This window comes from Pangasianodon hypophthalmus, chromosome 11 (assembly GCF_027358585.1).
Source record: "Pangasianodon hypophthalmus isolate fPanHyp1 chromosome 11, fPanHyp1.pri, whole genome shotgun sequence".
Classification (NCBI taxonomy): domain Eukaryota; kingdom Metazoa; phylum Chordata; class Actinopteri; order Siluriformes; family Pangasiidae; genus Pangasianodon; species Pangasianodon hypophthalmus.
This window is the reverse complement of record NC_069720.1, coordinates 21767531-21795076: the sequence shown is the minus strand read 5'-3', so window position 1 is coordinate 21795076 and position 27546 is coordinate 21767531. Positions and strand designations below refer to the sequence as shown.

Sequence of the window (27546 nt, the reverse complement as noted above, 5' to 3'; positions counted from 1 at the left end):
CTGACTTCTAGGACCCTTCCTCTATCATCTTGCTCATTTCCTTCTAGTTATAAGGCATGTAAGGCATAGATATATAAGACATGTGAGGACACACACACACACACACACACACACACACACACACACACTCACTCACTCACTCACACACTTTTCTTGCAAAGCCTTGGTGTTTATTCACTTTCATGTATGTTCTGAGCAGTTGTATCTTGCTTCGATGTTTGTGTACACTCTTGGGTAAAAAAAAAAATAAATGAGCCAAGCCAAAAATAGCAAAATATTAAGCTTTTAATGGTCTTAATAACAAATTGGTCAGGAAATTAGCAAGAATTAAACAAATAATGACCAACCAAATAATGATCTTTTAAGAAAAAAAAATCCCAGAAGATATTTTTGGAAACTTTTGTACTCCTAGACATGTGTTAGTCTGAATTTTACATCAAATATTTTTAATCATTATCATGATTTTACCTTCGTACAAGAAGACTGTATTAGTGATATATAAGTGAATTTCCCTGTTTCCCACTTTTCCCCAAACAGCAAAAGTAAACCAGCAAATGGAGGCACAGGAGCTCTCAGGAGTGCATTTGTTTTATTCTTGCTCATTTTCTGACCAATGATTTATTCTTAAGACCAATAAAAGATTAATATTTTGCCATTTTGGGTTTGGCCCATTTTCTTTTCTTTTCTTTTATTATTATTATTTTTTGCCTAGGACCTTCCATTGTTTCTTTGTTTCTCCCTTTTGGATTCAATATGTGAATATTATTTAAAAATATATATATATAATATAATATATATATAATATAATATAATATATATATACACTATATACACTATATATATATATATACCTTTGTTATTTTATGTAATCTTGTAACTGCTAATTCCTGTTTAAAATATTATTTTTGTTTTTTAAATTTTGGAATCTCTTAGTCTCATTTATTATAATTAGGCTAATATTAGAGCTGTTTTGTAAACATTCTTGTAGATTTAAAAGTGTAGATAGCAGTAAAACCTTTTGTCTCAAGCCTGGCAGGTTGTTTTATGATCAATTCAAGCAATTCAAATTATTAACAGTGCAGGTATACACAGTATATTTGCATCTACATTACCTGTTATAAGCAGAAATTTGTAACATCTGTAACAACACGCATTTTGTAAAAATCCATCTAACATAAATCTAATTACAGCCAGTTTTATCAGAGTAGAGCTGCATCTCTTCATAGCCTTACACTGGCTTACAATGTGGCACCCAGGATGTTGATGTATGAAAGTAATTAGCAAGAACAGTTAATGCATCATCTTCATTATGTATGTCTATGCTCTTTGCAATGACAAGCCTTTTTTGCTAAAGCTTTAAAATGAGCAAATATGAATTCATCATGGAGCTCTTTCCATTCGAGTCAATGGACAATGCTAAACTTGATTCGTTTCAAAGTATAATACAATGCCAAGGCAGTGTTAGCTTATTTAACTATAAATTGAAGGTAATGAAAGTTAGAAATTGATAGTTGAAAGCTGATTTCTGTGCAACTAGCACAAGATTATTAATACTTTGTGCAATGATAGTGAATAATCCACTGCGTCTGGACACAAATTACATTTTGTTATCGTGTAAATGTATGGAAAAGATTCTTTAAGTGATCATAACCGTGAAAAAAAACGCGTAAAATTCTATACACACTTTTTGTTAGTGATGGGCAGGACATGCATTTACACCTAGGGGCAATTTACCTTAGCCAACCCTCCTGGCATGTTTTTTGGGAGGTTGGAGGAAGCCAGAGAACCTGATGGAAGCCCACATGAATGCAGGGAGAACAGACAGAAAGCCAAGCTCAGGATTGATTGGTTTCTCTTCTGTCGGTAGTTGATTTTAGTACAAAATAGGTTTCACACACTGAAAATCTTCTCACAAGTGCAAGCTGCAGTTCAGTTAAGGACAGATAAATCTAGTGAGTTTACCAGTGGCAGTTCATCCATAGGGGCAGGTGGGGCTCCACTATGTACAGTATACCCCCAGTTCAATAAAAGTCTTCATAAAGTGCTTCATAAAAGTGCTAAACTCCATGCATTTTAGATTCCGTTGAAATACTAATTACCTCTTTTGAGTGACCAACAATTTAAAAAATGTTGCTAAATGGGGCAGCGTTGCACCTGGTGGTAAAAAAATGGAAGTGCAAAAAGCACTAATAGGGGCCCATTGGAGCCCATGCTTGCTCTATGAACATTTTCAGTGGAGGAGGAGCAGCAGACAGGACAGTTAATGACAGGGAACCTGGGTCAGTGTTTTTACATGAACCTTTATGAAGCGGATAACGTCTGTACATCAGAAATACGAGTGCACCACAGTGACCTTGTTCCTCACACAACATCTGAGAAAAAAAAAAAAGTCTCCCTTTCCCAATGCCTGATTTTCATGCTAGATTCAGATCTTTTGCGTGCTTTTTTGATGTGTAGTTGGACTGGAAATTTTGCTGAAACCTGGCAACCTTGGTTAATGATATTAGCTGTTCATTGTGCAACTCACAAACTGTGACGGGAAGCACGCCTGGTGTATTTCAACACAGCTGAAAGGTGCTTCTATAACTGCTCAAAATGAGCTGCTAGGCTGTATGCTGGATGACTGTTTTTGTTGAATCTCAGCTGCCTACTACAGGGTTCATCGAAAAATTCACTAGATAGTAGCCTATAACGTAAGTAGGGCCAGTCTGCGGGTTTGTGAGGCCCTGGGTGAGATCTTGACCATGGGCACCCAACACACAAACACACAATGAATCAGTTCATAGTACAACACAACTGATTTTTTTTTCTTTAATTAGAGTAAGAAAAAAATACTACTTATACATTTTGAAATGCAACATTTACTGTAGTTACAGTATCGACTACATTAACAAATGTCATGACATAAATAATGACATTTTCTGGTAAAAGCAAACAAAAAAAAAAGCTTCACACACATTCACCATAACAAACTAACTCAGAGACTTCACTGCATCATACCACTGGAATTGTGAGTATGATGGATTTAGTATGAAGGCAGTGTGGTATATGAGTACATCTTGTATGAGTATGTCTAGTATGTTTTCAGCCACACTAAAATACTGATTAGAATAGAAATATGTGATTTCACAAATACACAATGATGGGCTCAGAGGTTTGAACATGAGCAACTGAACAATTGTATGCACACTTCATTTACAACCACAGGATGGCAGTGTAATACAGAATTCAGCGTAATGAAAAGCAGAAACTATAGTAGAGTTTAATAGCTAAAAAGCCTGATAAAATCAAGAAGGTTTATTATTCAACAGCCTCACCAGACAAGTTATCATACTGAAGTTATTACCTGATTATTATTTTGTATTATTAATGTATTATTCAGTGATTTGAGCAAAACCTTTAAGTACAACTGAAATCGACAAATCTAACAATTATCGAACGCATCATGGTTGCAGAGCAGGTAGAGTGGATTCCTTGTAGCTCTTATAGTTTTGCATGTTCTCTAGGTGTACATGCTTGGTTTCCTCCAGGTTCTCTGGGTTTCCTCTTACGTCCAAAAAACAATATGGGGATTGGCGGATCCGAGGTGTGAATACCGTTTGTGTGTGTGTCCAATCCAGTCTTATGGCCTCAACCCTGACTGAATAAATGAATAAATGTTAGAACTCAAAAAAAAAGCAATTCAGTGTAGTTTTGTGCAGATTTTGTAGATGATTTTGGTTAGGTTTCTCTATTCATTAACTTGTCCTGGTTCTATTTTTGTCATTTATTGTTCTCTCTTCTCATACTGCTTTGATAGATAAATGAGAGTGTTCATTATTTCCCTCTTTCACGTCAACTACAACGTACAGTGTTCTGATATTCACCACTATCTGGGATCGTTCTTGTAGGTAACCTGTCTTCCACCTTAATCTAGTACTGCATGTTGATATGAATCTAGTACTGCATTAAATCGACTAAACTTTTGTCTTTTGTTTTATTAATTATTGTTGCTGTTCGGATCAGAACAAGCCATGGTTTAACAAACACCAACAGAAAACACGGAGATTGTCCAGAATATTCACAGAGCATGTGAAAAATGTTAGTGCTCTTGTGTATATTCAAAGTTTCTTTGATTTCAATATTTCAAAAGCCAATATTATGATAATGACTGACAAATTATATATCGTGCAGCTCTACTGAGATCCAAGCGAAATGATTGATCCTGCGTTCATATGACTGACAGAAATGTCTGGCCTCTTAATTAATATTCATGGTCATACAAAATAGTCAAATTACTGTCTGCTGTGGGTGTAACAAGATGAAATGAAATGATAATGTCAAATAAAAAGGAGCTACATACCACCATCATTCACTTCAAGGTCATTGCTGCATGGTGAGGCTTGAAAGCAGTAATTCATCATTGGCGACTTTTAGACTGAAGGTAAATGATCACCACCACAATAGCAGCATTTAGATGCACAGAAACATCCACATGAAGGATTTATCTTATACAAATTAACACAATTTCAATATAGGTTACTTCTTTTATACTCTAAATGTCTATAAAAGCCACATGGAATTAAAAGTCCTATGAGTTGGTTATATGATATTTTTATAATGCCACTGAGATGTTCCATGAGAGAAAAATGAAACATCTTTTTTTTTCTCCAGCGAACATCCTACAACACCCTGTAATGTTGTAAAGTGTGTATGATACATCGTTCAATAGAAAGTGAGAGTGATCCAGTAAGCAGCTGCTAGGGCTTACACACAGGCTTTAATAATGCAGCTCTCTATGTCTCTGTAGAGCATTAATGTGGCCTCTGCTGCTTGATAATGGCTGGTGAAGAATGGCAGGACTTTAGTGTGTATTGGACATTATGGCTCATGGGAGACTTTCTCGTCTTGAGAGAACGGGTTAAAGTAAAAGGAACATGTACGCATGTACTCACTGAACCTAATACAGAGACTACAGGAAAAAGACTCAATGTCCTATTTTAATAGTTGCATCTAATCAACCTTGATGCATGGTTTTATTATGGTACTTTACGGTAATTATGTTTGTCAGAGTCTGAGCTATATCACTAATTTTATGGTGATACATGGTAACTATGATAAGTATACTGTATGTTAAGTAAGGAATAAAACATAACAGGGCGTGGCCAGGAGTGAAAGAAGGCAAGCATGGCCATGCTCTCTGGGAGGGAGGGATGGCATACTCTCTTCCCTGTCAATCAGTGCGACACTAACCAATCATGGGCATCTGTGAGTTCATGTATTCAAAACAGGGCAGATATTGCTTTCCTCCAAGAGTGTTACGCTGCCCTGTGATGCAGCATGAGTAGCAGTTTGAAAAGATGCATTTGACTGGCTTTGCTTGTCTCAGTGAATGCATGTGTTAGCCTTCGCCCTCTCTGGTTGGAGGCTGTCGTGTGATAGAGGAGAGCTGGCTGGTAGGTGGGTGGTGGGTGTCATGCAGCTTGTCATGTAACGGAGAAACCGGAAAGCATGTAGTCCTCATTTAAATTACAGCCAGGACTACTGACACAGCTGTGCTGTCATAAAAAATGAATCCACACTTTCAGATCTGAGAACTCAATACGCTGTGGTATGAGCCATATTACACCACAGTGCTGTTAAATTGATTCTGATTGGTCAGAAGGTGTAGATTAATATTAATGTGCTTGTTCTAATATGTATTGTTTCTGTAGTTATAGGTAATTCACAAGGTTTTTTTTTATAGCAGACGCTCCACATAATCTAAGACTAACAGTTAATGGGTTAAAAATATGTTGTTATTCAAAAAAGAAAAGTGTATTATTATCAATTCGAGGAAGTCTAGGGTGTAGTGCTTTGTAACAATCAGTAAGTTTTACAGTAGATTACCGTAGAGTCTTGAAGACAGAGGATTCTGCAATTTGCAGTTTTTCAGTAGCATGTCAAGTTGCAATCTTTTTTTGTCTTATTAACTACTGTTTATAGCTGTTATAACATAAGTAATAACAGGAACTAACTTGTCTCATGGACGTTCCACTACACTAAGTGTAACTATAAATGGTGAAAATATGCTGTGTATTGAATGTTTTTAATAAATTAATAATTGTAATCTTCAGCAAACTGCTGTGATCGATAAGTCAAGTTTATTTGTAAAGCACATTCAAAAACAGCAAATGTTGACCAAGGTTCTGTGCAAAAGCTCAGATAAAATCACTCAAATTTCTGAAATAAATGAACAAATCGATGAAAAAAGAACAGTACTGAAATCGAAGAATAGGAATGAAACACTTTAGGACGTGCTGTTGTTGAAAAATGATCAATTTTGTGGTGGGAACACATCTCACCACCACATTGTGGCTGTATTATACTGCTTTAGGGTAAATATGTTTATTATATGTACCTATGATAATGTTCATGATAGTTAAAATGTGATAGAACTATCATACTTAACCAAAGTACAACTTTTGTATCAAAAAACATCCATTTTAAATTTCATGAAGAAATATTTCAACAGAATTTGCTGTCTGGCCCTTCAGTGTCATCACTCCACTCACTGCCATGTCCACAGCATGGTCAAAAAAAACAACACAAAAATGATTTAGGACTGCATTTGAGAAATACAGATGTTATTCTGTCTTTTTTTCTCCATGCATAGTGTCTAAAGTACAGCTAATGGAGGGATGGGGATCATTTCATGACCATAACCATACTTTATTCATGAATGCTATCAAGTTTTAACTCCATCAATATCAAGAGACTATTACAGTATATAACAGATTATTATATTATATTACACTGTATGTATGTATGTCTTTATTTGTTCGTTTCATACAAGCTTGCAGGTGTGATGACCAGATTTATTTTTATATTACTTTCAGGGCATAGTAATCTATTAAGAAGATTGCAGTGAGTACAAAAGCCCTTAAGTGCCCAAAGCCCTTAAGTGGGCACAGTGCATGGTGTGAATGGTGCTATATTACTCAAAATGATGTCAGGGAGTGTGAGCAGGGGAAGACAGAAAGAGAGAGGGGAGAGGGAGGGAGAGAAACTGAGTGGGGAGATAGGAAGGAAACGAGAGAAAGCTTCGTAGTGAAGCTGCCACTACGCTCTGCATCTTCTCGCTGACACACACCCACACGGATCCTCGCCTTCACTACTTTGTCCTTACAGCCAAGCGAGCCTGATTTCTTGACTCACATCTCCATCTGCCTCATTCAGCTCCTTCTCCCTCTATGTCTCTATCTTTCTGTCCATCCTCCTTGTTCCTTTCACTCATTTCACACACCTTCTTAAAGTAGGAAACGGTACCAGGAAAAGCTCCAGGACAGGTAAGAATGTGAAGCTTGTGTGTGTGTGTGTGTGTGTGTGTGTGGCGTTTTGGGAAGCTGATGCTTACACTATGCTTTTCTGTTGCATTTGTGCAGATATTGCTGGTTTTTGCTTGAGCGTTCTGCATTGGTGTGAAGTTAACTAGTGGAGTTTATGAGAAGAACAGTTGAGAAGTGTAACATGCTAATTAAATAATAAGTACAGAGCCAAAATGTGCAGTTTTAGAAAAAGATATGAAACAACAGCCATGATCGAATGTCAATAATAATTTGCAACAGTTTAAATACTTAGATGTCAATATTTGGATATTAATAACTGTAATATAATGACTTATTTATAGCTCAGACTGGGTAATTCATGTCTTTGTCATGCTGCACTAGTTAGAAATTACCCAAGGTTATTATTCATCTCGAAGCACATTTAGAAACTACAGTGAATTATTTATTAACTTCTCTGAAACTGATAGGAAAGGTAGATAGTTGCAGGAATCAGGTATGTGTCATATCGAGTCTGGACTAAATAGCTCCTGGGAGGTTAAGATTCTCAATGCAAGACATGTTGCTTCTTTATTTTCCTTCCTAATTGAATCCTCATTGAATTTTCCAACATGTTTCGTTGTTGATCACGTACTTCCATCTGAACATGCTTCTGATACCTTCTGAGCATTGGAAAAGCACTTTGAATGGGTTTAGAAAAGTTGTTCACTGAAAGCATTCCCTCTGATTGGATGGTAGAATTGTGTGAAATAGGTGCGAGCTCCAACAGTTTGTCTCACACCCTATCCTCAGATGTGCTTTTCACAGAGAGTGGTAGTGGTAGAGTATCTATTAGTGTAGCTGCATTTCTCACAGTGAGGTGGACCTGCCGTTCCTTTCAAAGCAAGCAGCTTCTAAATAGTCATTTATCTATCTATGATGGATGAAAATAAAAATTAAACAATATCACACAAGGAGGTGTGCAGTATAAGTGCATGTCGATATTCAGTTTCACTGCACAATTGCGAATGCAATACTGCTCTCGTACAGCAGTGTGGAAGCGGGGGCGTGGCCGCGGCAGCCGAAGGGGCCGCTGCTGGAGTACCCGCCCGCTGGACCAGGCTCCGAAGCACCTGCCAGTCCTCCTCCTGGGCTTGGAGCAGGGCCTGGAAATGCTGCTCCTGCTCTGTGAGCAGCTCGAGGAAGGCCTGATGTTGAGTCTGGTGGAGGCTGGCAGGGGACTTGGCTTCCACAAACGGTTCTATAAACAAGAAACTAATATCAAATTAGTGATATTTCAGACACAATATGGGCAAATGTTCTGTTTATTTTTGCTCCTCTAGTGGAAATAGATCCCAAAGAAGCCATATTCACTTTATAACACATCGGCTAGCTGGCTAGCTAGCTCACGTTGATTTGTACGTTCCCGTTAAAGGTGTTTCCAGTAAAATTGGCTTCTTTTCTTTCTTTTCATCTTCATCTGATGAGCTTTCATACTTTAAGTCAAAAGTTATTGTTTGAAATTTTCTGCTGATGATGTTGCTAACTCTACTTTTGTAACGGTTTTCGAACTAGTGGAATTTTACATGGCGAACACAGAGGAGAGGAGAGATACACACAGTAAAACATCCCAGTGCACTTATAGAAAATACAAGCACTCTTGGAACACTGCTAGACCAATCAGATTAGTGGACCAGAACTGCTGTATAATGTACTGTTTATCACTGCTACTCCATCATTAAAATAGTCTGAAAATATGGTGGATTGGAGCCACTTTTCTCTTTCAAATCAGTACAACTGACCTGTTTATACATAATCAGTGTTTAGGGACTTCAACTGACTTGTAACTTCAATATATTGAATACATTGTAAAAATACATTTAATTAATACATTTTAATTGAATTGTAATAGAGGACCACTTAGAGAAGCATTCAGAAAGCTGATTAAAGTTCAAAAGCTTTGACTCATGCTCTCAAATAAGTTTGTAGAATCTTTTTCAGAAGAGGCAGCTACAATTGCAAAATCTTCTTCTTCTCAATCAAAAGTGCCACCATGTTATTTGAACACACAACAATTGTCACCATCATAAATCATGCTTTGGAGTTTACTACCTGCTCCTATGTTTGAGGGATAGATGCAGTGGATATAAAAAGTCTACACACCCCTGTTAAAATGACAGGTTTTTGTGAAGTAAAAAAAAAATGAAACCAAGATAAATCATATCAGAAGTTTTTCCACACTCAATGTGAAATTACAACATATAAAAATGAAGTGAAAAACAATCAGAAACAGTTTAGCGGAAAAATAGGAAAAATAAAAAAAGTTACAATAACCTGGTTGTGTAAGTGTGCACGCCCTTTTATAATTGTGTCCAGAATGAACCAATCACATTTAATCTCATGTTCAAAAGTAATTACCATCAGTGAAATTATTTTGATCAGCTGTTTCTGTAGGATTTTCTTCACATCTTCTTGGTTTCATCTGACTGCTGAAGCCATGGTCCACAAAGAGCTTACAAAGCATGTACAGGATCTCACTTGTTGAAAGATATCGATCAGTAGAGGGGTATAAAAGAATATCCAAAACATTAGATGTACCATGGAACACCGTGAAGGCTATCATCAACAAGTTGAGAAAAAGGAGCACCACAGTGACATTACCAAGAACAGGACCTCCCTCCAAAATTTACAAACAAGACAAAAACTTACCAGGGAGGCTGTCAAGAGACCTACGGCAACATTTAAGGTGCTGCAGGAATATCTGGCAAGTACTGATTACTCTCTGCATGTAACAACAATCTCTTGTATTCTTCATATGTCTAGGCTATGAGATAGGGTGGCTAGATGGAAGCTCTTTCTCACAAAAAACATCCAAGCCCAACTAAATCACCCCAAACCACATGGCAAAATGTATTATGGTCTGATGAAATTAATTCCAAAAGATATAATAATTCGTATACAACCTTCGGGTTGTAAATCCAACTCTCTAACCATTAGGCCACGACTGCCCCTAACCCAGCATGCTGGGGCTTGAACTCCCGACCTTCTGATCAATAACCCAGAGAACACCAAGAACACCATACCCATGGTGCAGCATGGCGGTGGCTGCATCATGCTTTAGGGCTTTTCTTCAGCCAGAACTGGGGATTTTATCAAGGTGGACCTAAATCAACAAAGGAATGGCCTAACCAAAAGAAGACCAATGTTTTTGAATGACCTAGTCAGAGCTCAGACCTGAATCCAAGTAAAAATCTGTGGAGTGAAGCCAGTCAACCTTATCTATTTGAAATTCTGCTCATGCTGCATCACAAAGGCATCTGCCCTCTTCTATATACATGAGCTCACAGCCATACATGATTGGCTAGTGTCACTGTGACTGACAGGGGAGAGAGAGTATGCCACCCATACCACCCAGACAGCACCGCCAATTTTGCTCAGGGCCACAGAATCTTTATATTGTTTTAAATCAAATTATTTCCTCGTTCTGAGCTGATCGTAAATTTTTTTTAATAGATGAGTTGGGGCTTAGCACGGTGGTGCAGTGGGTGGCACTGACAACTCACAGCTCCAGGGTCCCCTGTTTGATCCTGAGCTCAGGTTACTGTCTGTGTAGAATTTCTGTGTATGGTGTCTCTGTGGGTCTCCTCTGGGTTTTCAATTTTCTCCCACCTCTCCAAAAACATGCCTGTTGATGGATTAGACACGCTTAGGTGTGAATGTGTGTTTGCATGATGATCTGCGATGGGCTGTTGTACAATCCAGAGTGTATTCCTCACGCCCAGCATTCCTGGATCCACTGTGACCCTGAATGGGTTTAAGTGGTTTCTGAAGATGAATGAATGAATGAATTTGGTGCATTGATCAATGATATTATTCAAGAGGAGTAATTTATAGAATGTAGTTCTTATAGTTTTAAAGTGAAGCAAAGTTCTGATAGCATTTGTTTGTCATTTTCTCCCTTGACTGCATATTATGGGTCACTAGTGACCTCAGAGCTCATTCATCCTGCCTACCTCATCCATTTACCACAATCTCTCTAGTGTTCCTCAACATGTTGCCAACAATTGACAGATACCAAATAAATTAATTGGTAATTCATATTTGATAATTGATTGATTGACTGATTAAAATGCAATTTCTGTTAGATTTGATTAATAAAATAACAAGATGTGAGCAGTGTTGTGTAATATGTTGCTTGATATGTGTCTAGTGGCTTATGGAATATCTCTCTATAAGTTGCTATGAATATATTCTGTCATTTGCAGTACAATCTGCATAAGTAATAAACTTAAATATGTTTTTTTTTAATTCATTGTCTATTCATTAACAGTAGAATGTTATGGCAGTTTTATATTATCACTGAAGTCTGTAGAAGAATTTGTGCTAGATATACATAGATATACAGCTATACATAAATGCTGGTTTGTTAACAAACAGTTAACAAAAAAAAACGCACACATGTCAACATAGTGAAAGCAATGTATATCGAGAACAGGAGAAATTATTTAGGATAACAAGTACATACTGTACAAAACGTGCATGTATCAATCAATCACCCATATACTAAATTAAGGGGTTTTTTTTTAATCTTTTTATACACGTTCAGCAGATCCATTGATGATGATTTCCATTATGATCATCATAAAGTTCATTACTTTGAGAAAATGATTGCTTTTCAATAACTAAATGCAAGTGACCTTTAGAAATCTACCATTTGAATATATTTTCAGTAAAAAATCCCACGCAGTAAAAAACCTTCAGTCTTGAAGTAGAAAATTACTTCATCTCCTCAAGGATATTCACAATCTATACATACCACATCACAAATTAGAAGTAAAACATGAAGAGAGTGTGGTCATGCAAACCCTCCTGTGGTCAGTCCTTCTGTTTCTTCTACTTCTTCCCTTTTTCCTTTTTTTAAACAAAAGAAACGGCAAGAGTTAACAAGCATAGTTGCGACCGAATTCATGTCAGGCCAACTAACCACTTGTTATGACCTGTAGGCTAAGAAAACAAGGGAGGGAGAGCTGTGTGTTTTTGTGTGTACCACTAGCTCTCATTGCTATTCTCAAGAGCTTGTCTAGAGCATATCTTTTAATCTGCTAATTAGCCTCATTACGAAGCCTTGCCCGTGGGGCTCAAGCACAAGCCAAAACACACACACATTGTCACACACTCAGTGCCAGTGCTAGTTTTAATTATGCAAGATCTGCATCTACATTTTAAAACACTGGATGTCTAAAATGTCATCAAAACTATATGACGGCCACAGTGGCATGGACCCACGTCCTTAAAAATGCTTTGCGACACAGCTGTAATGATGCACATAATATCCTATGCAACATGGGCTCTTTCAAACACCACAGGAACATCAGGTTCACTGAAATACTCCTTCGGAAGACCAAGACAGCACACTGTGATGGCCAAAGAGGCAGCACTGCCATCAAGCCTTATCACTGTTAATAAAACAAGCCAGCAAAGCACTTTAAAAGCATATTCTCCAGATACAGTTAGCTGAAAACATATACATATACATACACATCAGAGCATGATACACAACATATACATACACATCAGAGCATGATACACAACATATACATACACATCAGAGCATGATATGATTGACAGGTATGGGTTGATTGAGTCACATCATGGACTCGCAGTCACTTCCTTTTTTAAATTTAATAAACTTTATTCACTGTAAGACACTACAAAATCTAAAACATTAGCACAAGACCACAAAATAGGCTTAAATGTACAATTAAAAAATTTCCCATCATTCCAATACTCTATCAATAGACTTTCTTCCTTTTAGCCATTATTAATCTGTCTACAGAATTATTACATATAAATTGTTAGTCTACTGTCATCTATGTCCTTATTTTCCATAGTTTGGGTGCAAATGCAAATCACCAGCCATAGACCTTTTTTTTTCCTGTTGTGGCAGAGCGCTATCAAAGATCTCACACAAAATAGTTTTCATATTAATATCTACAAGATTCATTTCTTCCCAGAAGAAATGGCAAGATAAGTTTACACAAGGAAATGTTCAAGTCTTTAATCTTTGTTAAAATTAGACATTGGACATTTGGTCATTTTAATGAAACAGCTACTGTACTGACTGTGAGTCTTCTGACAGATGTTAGCCATATCACATATCTTAGGTTTTCTTATATTTTTCATGTTTTTAATAGCTTCTTTATACTCATTTGGTACTATGTCTCTGTAAACATTTCGCCATATGCCTGGTTGTTAATTAGTCAAAAGATTTCTTTCTCAAAGTTGCTAACCCAGTCTATATTAAGAACTTTATATTTATGTAGAAAATCTGAAGGCGTAATTTTATCGTAAGGAGTTATAGTTCTTGACTTCCCTCTTCTATAAGCCACTTGCTATAAATTTTCATGCAGCAATATTTGTCTTTGACACAAAGTCTATAGCTCTCAGACTTTCTCAAGTTCTCTATGTCTAAATACAAACTCCTTTTTTTGATGGTTCTCTGATCCTGTCTCAAATAAACGTGCTGAGATTTAAAGCTTCTACATTATTCGACAGTATATGGAATGGTATATTACACAAAGCTTGTGTAAAGTTGTATGGTTGAAGTGGAAGTTACTGATATCATCGTTCACCACCAGTATTATTGTTATCACTCTGCATTTAAATGTGAATTTCTGACTAACCTGTGGCTTGATCACATGGTCTCTTTTTAGTTATTACTGTAATGGTGTCTGTCTTGAATTATTGTGACTACTACAACCTGGATCATTTCATTGAGTTGACGCATAGTTAACTTCAGACCCTAATTAATTCCTGAAGATGGCATGCTGCATCCTCCTGCACAAGGAGCAAAATATTTTAGTGATTAAATAATTGAAATATTTCATTTATGTCTAAATAAAGCTGCATTTTTCTCTATGCTCTCTAGACATGTGTTCCTGAACCCCTGCTTGCTTTCCAAGTGACAAAGCCCATTGCCCAAAACTCTGCTCATAAAACCAAATCTTTCAGATCATTAGTTCCCAATGTAATTCACAATCACATAATCTTTAATACTCTATAGGAAACAGTTAACCAAAAGTGCAATCGTCTACCATTGATTATTTGACCGTGTTTCTCACCCACTTGTTTTACATTGTTAACATCAGACCGCAACAGATCAGGAAAGGGATTTACCGCATGGTAAATACATTTCTGCTGAGATAAAATGTTTGTGTGGTTTTGGGTTTGTGTTTATAAGAATTATGGTCTCTAGATTAGTTGTGTAACACAGTGACACTATCTGTATATGTATCTGCATCTGTTTAGTGCTCCAAATATTTATACCTGTATCTGTTTCCGGATTTAAACCTGAGGTGGGCATGGCCTAAAACTAAGGATGCAGGAAAGAGGGATGCTGAGGGAGCTACACCACCCCAAATTTCAGGATTTTTAAAAACTGCAACTGCCACTATAATAATAATTTTTTTAAAAAACTATAAACAAAAAAGAAATCCATACTTTAAAATTGAGTTGTTTTGCATTTGTCAGAGATTTCTTTTAGACCACATCGATTTGCCATCAATTACAATTTTGAATTTATTAATTTACAACCCATTGTGCTAAAATGTTTAATGCAATGGAACATCTGTGAGACTCAAATCTTCAAGACAGAGGGGTTTGCACTTTCCAGTTTCTCGGTAACATGACAAAATGACAAGCATTTTTTCTCGAGGTTCTTTCCATAAATGTTAAATAAATGCCTCCTAACAAAAAAACTTCTCCCTATCAACTATTATACTCTTTTCATTGGTAAACAACATGTTTTTTAATATGCTTATTAATAGGTATAGATTGTTTGAATGAAGTGTAAATAAAAACAGAGTGCAATGATTTGCAAATCATTTAAACCCAGATTTAGTTGAAAATAGTACAAAGACAAAGAATCATATGTTGAAACTGAGAAATGTTATTGTTTTTTGAAAAATATATGCTCATTTTGAATTTGATGCCAGCAACACATTTCAAAAAAAGTTTGGACAGAGGCATGTTTACCATTGTGTTGCATCACCCCTTCTTTTAACAATACTCTGTAATCTTTTGGTAACTGAGGAGACCAGTTGCTGTAGTTTTGAAAGCGAATTGTTTTCCCATTCTTGCTTGATATAAGATTTCAGCTACTCAACAGCTCTTTTACTATGGAGTCATGTTGTTGTAAAACATGCAGAATGTACTTTGGCATTGTCTTGGTGAAATAAGCAAGGCCTTCCCTGAAGGCTCCAAATATGTTGTGTCCATATACATTTTTTGTTGCTCCAAAACCTGTATATGTCGTTCCGCATTAATGGTGCCTTCACAGATGTGCAAGTTACCCATGCCACTAATGCACCCCCATACCATCACGGATGCTGGCTTTTGAACTGTGTGCTGATAACAAGCCAGATGGTCCCTCTCATCTTTAGTCCTGAGGTCGCAGCATCTATGATTTCTAAAAAGAATTTCAGATTTTGATTCGTCAGACCACAACACAGTTTTCCACTTCGCCTCAGTCCATTTTAAATGAGCTCAGGTCCCGAGAAGGTGGCAGCATTTCTGGATCTTGTTTATATATGTTTTTTTCTTTGCATGATAGAGTTTTAAATTGCATATTTGGATGCAGCAATGAACTATGTTCACTCACAGTGGATTTCGGAAGTGTTCCTGAGCACGTGCAGTGATTTCCACTACAGAATTGTGTCTGTTTTTAATGCAGTGCTGCCTGAGGTCCCAAAGATCACAGCCATTCAATATTAGTTTTTGGCCTTGTCCCTTGCATACAGACATTTCTCCAAAGTCTCCAAATCCTTTAATGTGCCGTACATGTTGAGATCCCCAAATTCTTTGCAATTTTACACTGAGAACTATTATTCTTAAATCGTTGAACTATTTGCCCACGCAGTCTTTCACAGAGTTTTTTCATATATTTCTCAAAAAACAATAAAATTTCTCAGTTTCAACATTTGATATATTGTCTTTATACTATTTTCAATTAAATATAGGGCTTAAATGATTTGCAAATCATTGCCAACCAGGGCCTGCTATCCAAATGGATAAAAGATGGAAAGAAATAAAGAAATAAAGAACCAAATTATGAATCTGGACAAGATGTGACCTCAAATAAAGATGGCAGCAGCAGGGCACAAACCAGGGAGCTAGAGTTAACCAGTGTGCTAACCACTACGCTACTTGCCAGGATAAGAACATGTGATGAGAGTGTGTATAAGGGAAGTGGCGAGCCGACAAGAAGCCAAATATAAAAGCCGCAGAGATGAGGGAGAGGTGTCCACATGTCACGGCTTAACTAATGGTTCAGCAAGGAAAGTCTCTTGCTGAACCAGGGTAAATCGCCCCTTGGTAGAGCTTCAATATAATAAATAAGGCACCTGACTCTAGTCCTGAACCTCAATAAATTTTCTCTAAATCCTGCGCTAAAAATATTGGAGTGAAGATTTAGGAAGATAATGAAATTACGATAATACCGTGCCGATATGTGGCGCAGACTATGTCCACAAGCGGACTGACAAAACCCTGGGGTTTAAGTAGCGGTGTGCGCAGTTGCCACGCATCAGCGCTGATTACCTGCTCAGGACTGAGGTGTTATAAAGGACCATGCAGGTGGCTGTAGATTTGCCTGAGAAGGCACCCGCGACATTATACTACCCCCCGGGGAACGTTTCTAAGCCCACAGCCCAGTTTCTGCGGTAGTGCCTGATAAGCTCTGGGTCCAGGATGTGTAGTGCTGGGAACCAAGAGAGCTCCTCCGGGTCGTACTCCTCCCAGTCAACTACATACAGGATGCCCCTCTGGCGGCAGTGAGAATCTAAGATCCGCCATACTGTAAAGGCTGTGGATCCATCTATGATATGGGGAGGGGGCAGGGCCAGCTCAGCGGGAGCTGTCAACAGAGGACCAGCTTGAGTCTGGAGATGTGGAAAGTGGCAGAGGAGAGTTAAGACAGCGGAATAAATGTACAGGCCTTCAAGAACCTGTCCACCACAACAAGTATCGGCCCCCATCCCCCGGGACACTGGTAGGCCAGTCATAAAGTCCAGGGAGAAGTGTGACCATGGACGAGATGGTATGGGGAGGGTGGGAAGTAGACTTTGTGGATGGGTTCGAGGTTCCTTATTTCGGGGGCAGATCTGGCAGGCCGAGACATAGGTTCTGATGTCTTTATCCATTGCAGGCCACCAGAACTGACGCTACAAGAACTCCAAGGTTCTAAGGGCACTAGGGTGCCCAGCAAAGGGTGAGGTGTGGCCCCAGGAGAGGACCTGCAGTTGGACAAACATTGGGACAATAAGTCTGCAATGAAATAGAACCAGGAGCTGAACAGGCCTAGCCTGTCACTGGTTCAGCTGCTTGGCCTGCTGGGTATATGTCAGGTTCTTGTGGTCCATAAGAATGAGGAATGGATGCTTGGACACCTCCAGCCAGTGCCTCCACTCTTCCAAGGCCAACTTAACAGCCAGGAGCTCACGGTACCATATGTCATAGTTTCTCTCTGGTGCAGTTAGCCAGTGAGAGAATTATGCACAGGTGTGCAACTCCTTTTTAGGCGCTGACTGTTGGGAAAGTACCGCACCCACCCAAGTACTGCTGGACTACCTGGATTGAGGTGGGCTGAGGCCACTCCTTGACTGCTTTAGTCTTAACTGGGTCCATACTCAACCCCTCACAAGATAGGATAAAGCCCAAGAAGGAGATAGTGGTGACATGAAACTGCGACTTCTCAAGTTTGACATATAGGTGGTTTTGGAGGAGGAGCTGAAGGAGCCGGCGAGTTGCTAAAGATTAAGATGTTGTCAAGGTAGATAAAGGCATAGTGGTTCAACGTCTCACGGAGGGCCTCTTTTATGGAGCACTGGAAGGCTGCGGGGGCATTCATTAGGCTGAAGGGCATTATGAGGTACTCATAATGCCCCGAGTGTGTGATAAATGCGGTATTCCCTTCATCCCCTGCCCTGATGCGAACCAAGTTATACACGCTGTGCAGGTCTAGTTTAGAGAAGACCTTGGCCCGTTGTAGTTGGTCAAAGGCCGAGCTCATCAAGGGCAGGGGGTGTCAGTCCTTTTGGGTCACCACATTTAAACTGCAATAATCTATGCAGGGGCACAGGCTCCCATCTCATTTCTTAACAAAGAAGAAGCCTGTGCTGGCTGGTAAAGTGAATGGGTGAATAAACCCCAGAGATAAAGCCTCTTGGATATATTCATCCATGGCTTTATGCTCTGAGGGGGAAAAGGGAAAATAACCTGCCCCCGGGGGTGTGTGGAGGGGAGCTGTATGTGCCCCTAAGGCAACTCTGGGGGCATTGGGAGCCCCATAAGGAGATTGAACCAGTGAGCCAATCAATCCAGGGGTTATGCTGCCGCAACCAGGGGAAACGCAGGATGAAGCTTGTTTCTGATCTGGATAGGCGACCACTGCCCTCTTGGCCCTTAACCACCCATATGGCACCCCTCACCTTACACATACGGTGCCACACTGAGCGCATGGCCCTATACATCACTAGGAACCCAGGGGCAATTCCAGACTGTGGGTCAAGCCTTCATCAATGAAACTGCCTGCGGCCCCTGAATCAATAAAAACCTGGAGGCCCACCTGTTTGCCCTCACCCCAAAAAAGGGTGGCCAGAAAGAAAGAGGCCAGAAGTGTGAGGGGCCGCATTTACGACCAACCCAGACCCCTCTATCTGGAAGGGCCCATGTCTATTAAAGGTTAGTGTGGGCAGAAGGCCTGGCACTGGCCCAACTGCCCATAGCCCTGAGACGATTGTGGGTCATGGCAAGCAAGCCCTTCTTCCCGTGGTATAGCAGCAGCACCCAACTGGTTCTAGTGGGGTCTTCAGTGATTTGGGACCCCCGGGGAAGCTAGAAGGGCCCACCTGAAAACACACTCAGGCTGGATTGCCCTATTTGACCGGCGCTTCAACTGTCGCTCCTGTAGACATTGTCGAGGCAGACAGGGAGGCTATACAGGGCCTCTAGGTCCCAGAGACGATCACAAGCAGTGAGCTCATCTTTCAACTAGGAGGTATAATCGGCTATGGAGCGAGCATCCTGGAGCATCCAGAGGAGGGACGAGGTGAGGCCCCCTCCAACAGGTGGTCAAAGGTGCTACTGCATGGGAAGCTGGCTCCAGAGAGCCGGATCGGGGTTTTCCACCAGGACAGTGCCGCTAGATCTGCCCTACCCGGGTAACCAGGCCTGTTCATGTTTCCCTAGGGCTGTGGCTTGGCCAGCCACAATCTACCCTATCCACTCCAGATTCGCTGTGCATCAGCACTGATTTATATCATCCTTTATAGTGCCTCAGTCCCGTGCAGCGTCCCTATCTTCCTCATTGGTCTTTCGAAATGCTACATAAGGCCAACCAGACCGCAGACCAATCAACATCGCCGGAAACTCCTTCCAAACAACAATGCAATGAGGGAATCCCTGGCAACACAAACGCAAGTATAGTACCTCCAGATTCTCGCTGAACTGGTGCATTTAAGTTTCAAGCCCTTCTAAACAAAATGAATGTTAAATTAAACTGATAAGTTGATGGTTCGTTCAGGTCATGGTCTGAGAAACTGCTAGAAATTTGGAATTTCATTCACTCTCTTTTCAAAGCCATTTTCACCCCTGTTTACATGTGTGTGTTAGATTAGTTTCTGTGTTTTAGAATAGTAATAAAGTCTCGTCTGATTTTTGAAGGCCAGTGTCTTGTGTCTCTGTGCTTCAAATTTATTGCCTTAAACTGCCAATCTTGTTACTGTGCTCTTAATATAGTGTTTCGCTATATTTAGGATACTATTGCTGGTGGCCACGGAGGTAATATCCCATACACAATTAATAAATACACTTGTTTCAACTTATCGCTGGACGAATAGTTGATCAGCTATTAAAATATTAAGTTTACAAATTCCCCCTTTTGAGCTGATAGCTGCTAATCTCCTACATATTTTGGTGGAGAATACATCAGCTTAACCTAAATAGCTAATTTCCTTACAACCATATATATATATATATATATATATATATATATATATATATATATATATATATATATATATATATATATGTGTGTGTGTCTGTGTGTGTGTGTATGTATACATACATATGTATACATATGTATACACCAATCAGCCATAACATTATGACCACTGACAGGTGAAGTGAATAATATTGATTATCTTGTTACAGTAGCGCCTGTCAAGGGTTGAGATATATTAGGCAGCAAGTGACCAGTCAGTTCTAGAAGTTGATGTGTTGGAAACAGGAAAAATGGGCAAGCGTAAGTATCTGAGCGACTTTGACAAGGGCCAAATTGTGATGTCTAGATGACTAGGTCAGAGCATCTTTAAAACGGCAGGGCTTGTGGGGTGTTCCCGGTATGCAGTGGTTAGTACCTACCAAAAGTGATCCAAGGAAGGACAACTGGTGTACTAGCAACAGGGTCATGGGCGCCCAAGGCTCACTGATTTCTCCTGGGATACTTTGGGTCCTGGCATTCATGTGGATGCTATTTTGACACATACCACCTATCTAAACATTGTTGCAGACCAGGTACACCCCTTCATGGCAACGGTATTCCCTAATGGAAGTGACCTCTTTCGGCAGGATAATGCGCCCTGCCACACTGTAAAACTTGTTCAGGAATGGTTTGAGGAACATGAAAAAGAGTTCAAGGTGTTGACTTGGCCTCCAAATTCCCCAGATCTCAATCCAGTCGAACATCTGTGGGGTGTGCTGGCCATCAAGTCCGATCCATGGAGGCCCCACCTCGCATGTACTGGCCCCATGTACTGCCTGTCAATTCAAACTCTGACAGTTCCTCATTACCTGAGCTCATAATTGGTCTCAATTAGTGATGTGCACAGGACTATTTTTTTTTATCCCACTTGCACAACTTTTAACCTAAGTAGTAGTCAAATTTAAAGCAGCATAATCCCCAACCAGGCAGTTACTATGTAAATGTTTTGCACAGCACCACATCTTTCTTTGTCCTGTGAGCTTTATATATGACCACTCAAATCCCACAAAAAAGTAAAAACCTCACACTCACACAATGTATATATGACAGCTTAGTTGTGTTCCAATGCATACCTCTAGTCTCAACCCCCCCAAAAAACAGACAAAAAAACAACAGCGCGCCTCTTATTCATATCTGTATTTGTATTCGTACACATTGTTTGTTTAATCCAAATAATCTACACTAGATTCAACTAAGGACAGTCTGGGATCTTGTTATATATTTGCGCTGCACATATGTGCAATCAATCTCTCTGATAGGCACTGTGCTAATATTTTTCCCAATTCTTGCTATGTCTTTTTTGTTATTAATGTCATATCACAAAATAAAAAGAAATGTTCACTTTCCGTCACTTCTCTAGAGCCATGTGAAAGGGGGAAACATTGAATCTTCTTTGCTGTCAAAGTCTTTTTTGGCCTTATGCTATAGAGAGAGAACACAATCAACAGCCAATTTAGCAGTGTATTATGTTTGTTTTGAAGAAACTTGATAAATCCACACAGCATATATAACTTTTGAATTTTTTTTTCATCTACGATAATAAATGCTTCTCATACACTTTGTGTGTGGTGTGGTGCATGTCTAATAGAAATGTAACCAAATACAAATACATTATTTGGATCAAACACATAAAGTGTTCTAAACAAATACAAATACAAATATGGATAGGATGCTCACTATTTTTTTTTAGAAAGCCTGCCATCTATTTCAGACTAAAGGAAGCAACAAAAAAGTTGAACAAGTGGAGCAAAAGATTTAATAATGCTGTGATTAAAAAAAAAACAAAACATGCACATATCACTAGTTGAGACCAATTATGAAGTGGAGTCACGTAACTAAGGGACTGTAGAAGCTCAGGAGTTTAATAATATAATTTGTGGATAAAAAATGACTTATTTTACACCTGAATTGAGATACAAATATAGACATGAATATTTGGAGCACTAAATAGATACTGATACATGTAATGGCATTGCGTTACACCCCTAATGTCTAAATATTTGTTTATTGTGTTACTGGAGCACATTAGGTATTTATTGTTATTACAAATATTGTATTGGTTTTATGATGTGTTTCTTTGGGATGTGTTTCTCATAGACACCAGCACTCAGGATCAGCAATCTGACAGTATAATATTATTCAGATCATTTTATCACACTGTTCTTTCCTGAGAGTATTGTTGTTAATATCAACACTTTTACAGCATTGACTATACTGTTCTAGTTGAAATTTCAGCCGATTTCCATTATTTATTTTTAAATAGCTAATTTTCATACTATTTTCAATAGTACAAAAAGAAATCCCTGGACTTATGAATTATATGGTATCATTTCACATAGCAGTTCTGTGCAAATTAGCAAATAATTTCCAAATTAAACCTCAGCAAAACTGACTTCCACTTTGTGATACACCTTCAGTTCTTATAATATGATATTTTGCTGTATTGCTCACTCTTCAGCACACATTCATTTGAGTGTCTGAATAAAAGTCTCGACTTTGCACTTTCATAATGCTGTGCGTCCCTGCAGTGGGTTAGTGTGTATCTGCCATATGCTTCTGCTCCAAGCTCTCCACCAGTGCCCTGTGTCCTAATTGAACAGTAATTGACTCGACAGCAGGGAAGGTCAGTTTAGCTTGTCACTGTACACCATGATTCATCACCATGTCAACTGTTACTTCATGCTGCAATGCGTGCACGCACACACACACACACACACACACACACACACACATGCACACGTACACACATGCACATGGTCACGAGAAGAAATTATAGCAGATGGAGTACCACACACACAGAAGAATGGTTTCTAGAATGAAAGAGTTAGTTGGAAAACATTTTAAAACCCTGCCCATACAAATAATCCAAAAATGATTGTGTTGCTTGGGGGTAACAGTCTGCACAAAAATTCATCTTCCGAATTCCAGAGAAGATATTGTTAATGGTAGCGCTGTTAGGTGCTCTGTTAGGCATCATTATAATTACCTGAAAGTACAACTAGAAAATAAGAACAGGAAACACAGGAAACTAAGACTTTGGCTTAATGAGACAAGTACATCTTATGACCAGGAACAGGAACTGCAGGGCAAAAATAAGCAAAATAATCAAGGTGAGACACAAAACAGGTGAACACATTAGAGTAATCAACCAGTGTCATGACAGAGGCAGAGACAGGACGAAAACTAAAACAAAACCACGTCACTTGTCAACAAAAAAAAGGACATTCAGTTAACTGAAAACAAAATGACACAAAAGCAGCATGCGAGAGGGGGAATTTGAGACAATAACATTTGGATCAAGTGACAATTTGTTTTTTTTAGCCTAATAGGTAACATTTTTGAGCTTAAGGGGTAATACTAGAGCACACCTAGCAAACTATTACTGATAATGATGAGAAGACTGTTTATATTACTGGACATCAATGGCTATGACAACTTTTGACAGTATATTACACCAGATATGACATGTGTATGATATAGTTACGCCTGTGTTATGACTTAGGGATCAAGTAAATACTTTCCATGCTGACTTGTATTGGAGCTTCATGACACCTGACTATACTAGGTCAGTATACTTCTAGTAACATATGTAGCATGGAATTTGTAACATGTCAACAAAAGTGTATCACTTGTTTATGTGAACAAAAGCAGTCAGCTAAAGCATGATGGAATAAGCCTTTATATATGTTTGTGTAGGTTTGTATCATTTGTCATGAAGGGCTTATGTAGGTGTCCTGTAGCTTTATTAACACCACCCTTAAGTAAAATGTTACACAAATTGTTTTTGTATAGCATAGTCATCCAGAAAACATGATAAAAGATCTGCAGTTCTAGCCTCCTAAATAAATATTTTATAACTTACAGTAGCATACATATTTTTAAACTGTCATCTCTGGAACAGCAACTATATAAATCTTTAATCTAAAAACTGATATGTGACATTCTCATGCCTCTTCTGTAGATGCCAGACAGTAGTAGCAGTGGTGTTCATATTCAGAATTTGTCATTTAATTATTTAAGGCACAATCTACTGTCAATCAAGTTTTGCCTTATTAAAAATTAATAATAGGTGTAGGAAAGTGGTTAGCAAGTTTGTCCTGCACCTCTGGGGTTGGGGGTTCGAATCCTGCCTCCACCCTGTGTGCGCGGAGTTTGCATGTTCTCCCCATGCTTCGGAGACCTACAAAGACATGAGTTGTAGGCTGATTGGCATTTCCAAATTGTCTGGGGTGTGTGAATGTGTGTGTGCGATTGCACCCTGCGATGGGTTGGCACCCCGTCCAGGGTGTCCCCTGCCTTGTGCCCCAAGTTCCCTGGGATACTCTCCAGGCTCCCCGTGACCCGGTGTAGGATAAGCAGTATGAAAAATGGATGGATGGATGGATGGATGGATGCATTTTTACTTTATAAAATCAGATCTACCAGATCTACAGTAAATCTCCAGTACTTAATTAGCTGTCACAATATCACTTTGCTTAGAGTGGAGCTAGCTGGTTAGTAGCTTTCAAACAGAAATGAAGGATATGCATGATTACTATTTGGTTAATCCTGTTTATCGCTGTAGCAGCTGGTACCTAATAAAATGTGATTAAACAAACTAAGGTATGCGTTCATTTGATGTCAGGGGTGATTATATATGACGAATCATAATAATGAATTTGTTGACCATTTATGAACCTCATATAGTGCAATTACTTTGCAAAATACTCTTATTTGACACATACTGTATATGATCAGCTGTGCTGTGTATGTGTTATGTTAACCAAGAATAAGTGTCTGTGTTATGTTAACCAAGAATAAGTGTCTCTGTAAGAAATATTTTATTTATGTAGTAACTTCTACCTATTGACTAAAGTTTCTCTTAGTAATACATAATAAACAATGAGAACACAATAGAATTATTCTGACACATCTATTATATTGTCTGACTTGAGTTGATAGTACGAGTCTCTTAAAATCACACATTAGTGGTGTAGGTAGCCATTAATCATGCTTTAGAAGTGTTTAAATATTTATAAGGATTGGCAAAGAATTGATGATTCTTCAAAGGGAAGTGAAACAACACAACTACAAAGACATGGAGTGTGTAAGAAATGCTAGTTTTTGATGAAAGATTCTAACAGTTATTAAAAAAACATCTAAAAAGAACAAATTGGGCGTTATTTATCAAGCTGGATATAAGCAGATTTATTCATAAATCGTTTGTTCAAGAACTTACAGAAGAAATTTGGTATTCATGATAATCCTGTACATTCGGAAAAACATTCGTATCCTACTCCTGCTACTGAGTGTGTGCAAATATACACATAAGACTAACTAATGTTAAACTCGACTTGATCAACTTCAAATCATACAATTTGCATGGATTGCTGCACTCTTATATATGGAATATACTGAGTTTAAATTGCTTATTTTTATAATATTTAGAGCATTTAGCAGACGCCTTTATCCAGAGCGACTTATAGAAGAGCTTTAAAGTCAAAAAATCAAATCAAAAACACATCCTCATGCTAGTTCACTAGGTCAGGGACTAAGAGTCCCATCGAGAACATTTCATGAATAGGAAATCTTGTTTTATATTATTTTCATCAATTAAACAATATGAAAAATAAAGAAAGCGAGCCAACACAAACCCGTAAATTAATACAAATAAAACTAATCAACGGAGGATGGACCAGTCTGTCTGCATATAGCCATAAGCCATAAACAAATGCCTCAAGATTTGGTGCATTTTATTGATATTACACAGAAATATTATTAAATACTTCATTGGCAAAGAGGTGAGTCAAAATAACTTCCGCTTCTGTCTTTCACCCTGATTGTTCATTTCATGCTCCCAGCTGTCTGTGCACGTGACCTTTTATGGAGTTTTATGGGCGTCACTAAATGCAAATAAGCTGTATTGGGAAAATGCTTTGCACTTCACAGGTGATCAACATATGCATGGGAGTACAAAGAAAAATAGCTTTACCGAAACTTTTTTAAATCTGGTGAAAACTTTTGTTCTATTCAGACATTCACACATAACTTTACTAAAAGTCTTAAACTGCCTGACATTCTAGTTAACACTAACCTGATGTGAAATGGATTTTTTTTTATTGATACTGATTCAGCATCTCAACCCCATTCAGAGATTTCCCCTAAAAGTCAAATGATTTTCTTTGCAGTGTCTCACCCCTCCTCTATTCTGTACCTCAATGACAAGATCCAGCCAGAAGACAACAGCTGACTAGACAGTGTTGCCATTTCTCATCATAGTAACACAGACATGGTAGTGAGAGTATAGCAGTGGTGTAGTCAGGAATTCATTGAGGAAATATGCTTAAAAAATAGTATTAATAAATCACTGCATGATCTGTACAAGTAAATAGACACATGCATTTTGGGTGAATGTCAGACAGTAGTAGAAGGTGGTGATTCAGAATTAGTCATTTATTCATTTATTAATATTAATAAATGTAATAAGTGTAGAAAAGAAAACACCTTCATGACAGTTTCACTGAAGATTATTAAAATAATATGCTAGTCCTCCTCTTGACCTAGCCCTCCAGTACTTCATGAGCTGTCACTTCGACATCCCTGTGTTCAGAGTCCAGCTAGAAAAATGCATGATCCTGATTGGTTAATCATCTTTCATACCAGAGCAGCATATTGGCTGATATTCAAAGTTTCAGTATCAGTATCAGAAAAGAAAAAGTGGCATCACACCATCTCTAATTTTTACTTCAGATATATCAAATTATATTCCTTATTTTATTTAGGGTGGCTTTGTTAGGGCCCATTAAGTGACTACAAAAAGTTGGCATCATTAGGAACAACATGACTAAACAAGAGCTCTTTTTCCTTTCAGTAATCTTTACTACTGATATTTTGAATTCTTGTATTCCATGACTGCAGCTCACTGCAGATATAATGATGGAAGACATTTCGCTGAAAGTGAATTATTTTAATAAGGAGAGCTGGTTTGTTTGGGTTTTTTTTTTTTTCATAAGGAGTCAACATCTGTGCAGCAGTCGAGATGCAGTGATGTGAGGTTAATTCAAGTCTCTTCCAGGTTAATTAAAGCAATAGTGTTAACAATGAGGTTAGATAAAGGCTGCCTGTTCTGGTATTTAGAAACGAGCAAACAAGTCTTCCTGGAAAGGTGAATATTAGCAGTTAAGTTCAGTTCAACTCAAATCAGGTGGCACTTTAAATAGTGTAAATTACAGAGTGAGAGAGAGA

The 27546-nt window shown here is 38.4% G+C and overlaps 1 protein-coding gene across 1 annotated transcript in view; it reads left to right on the top strand.

Annotated features, from left to right (window-relative positions):
- Nucleotides 1–7013: 7013 nt before the first annotated feature.
- thsd7bb (thrombospondin, type I, domain containing 7Bb) overlaps nucleotides 7014–27546 on the top strand; it is an 82626-nt gene continuing 62093 nt past the window's right edge. Inside the window, 1 exon segment of the mRNA XM_053238379.1 lies at nucleotides 7014–7307. The gene's annotated coding sequence lies outside the window, so the exon portion shown is untranslated.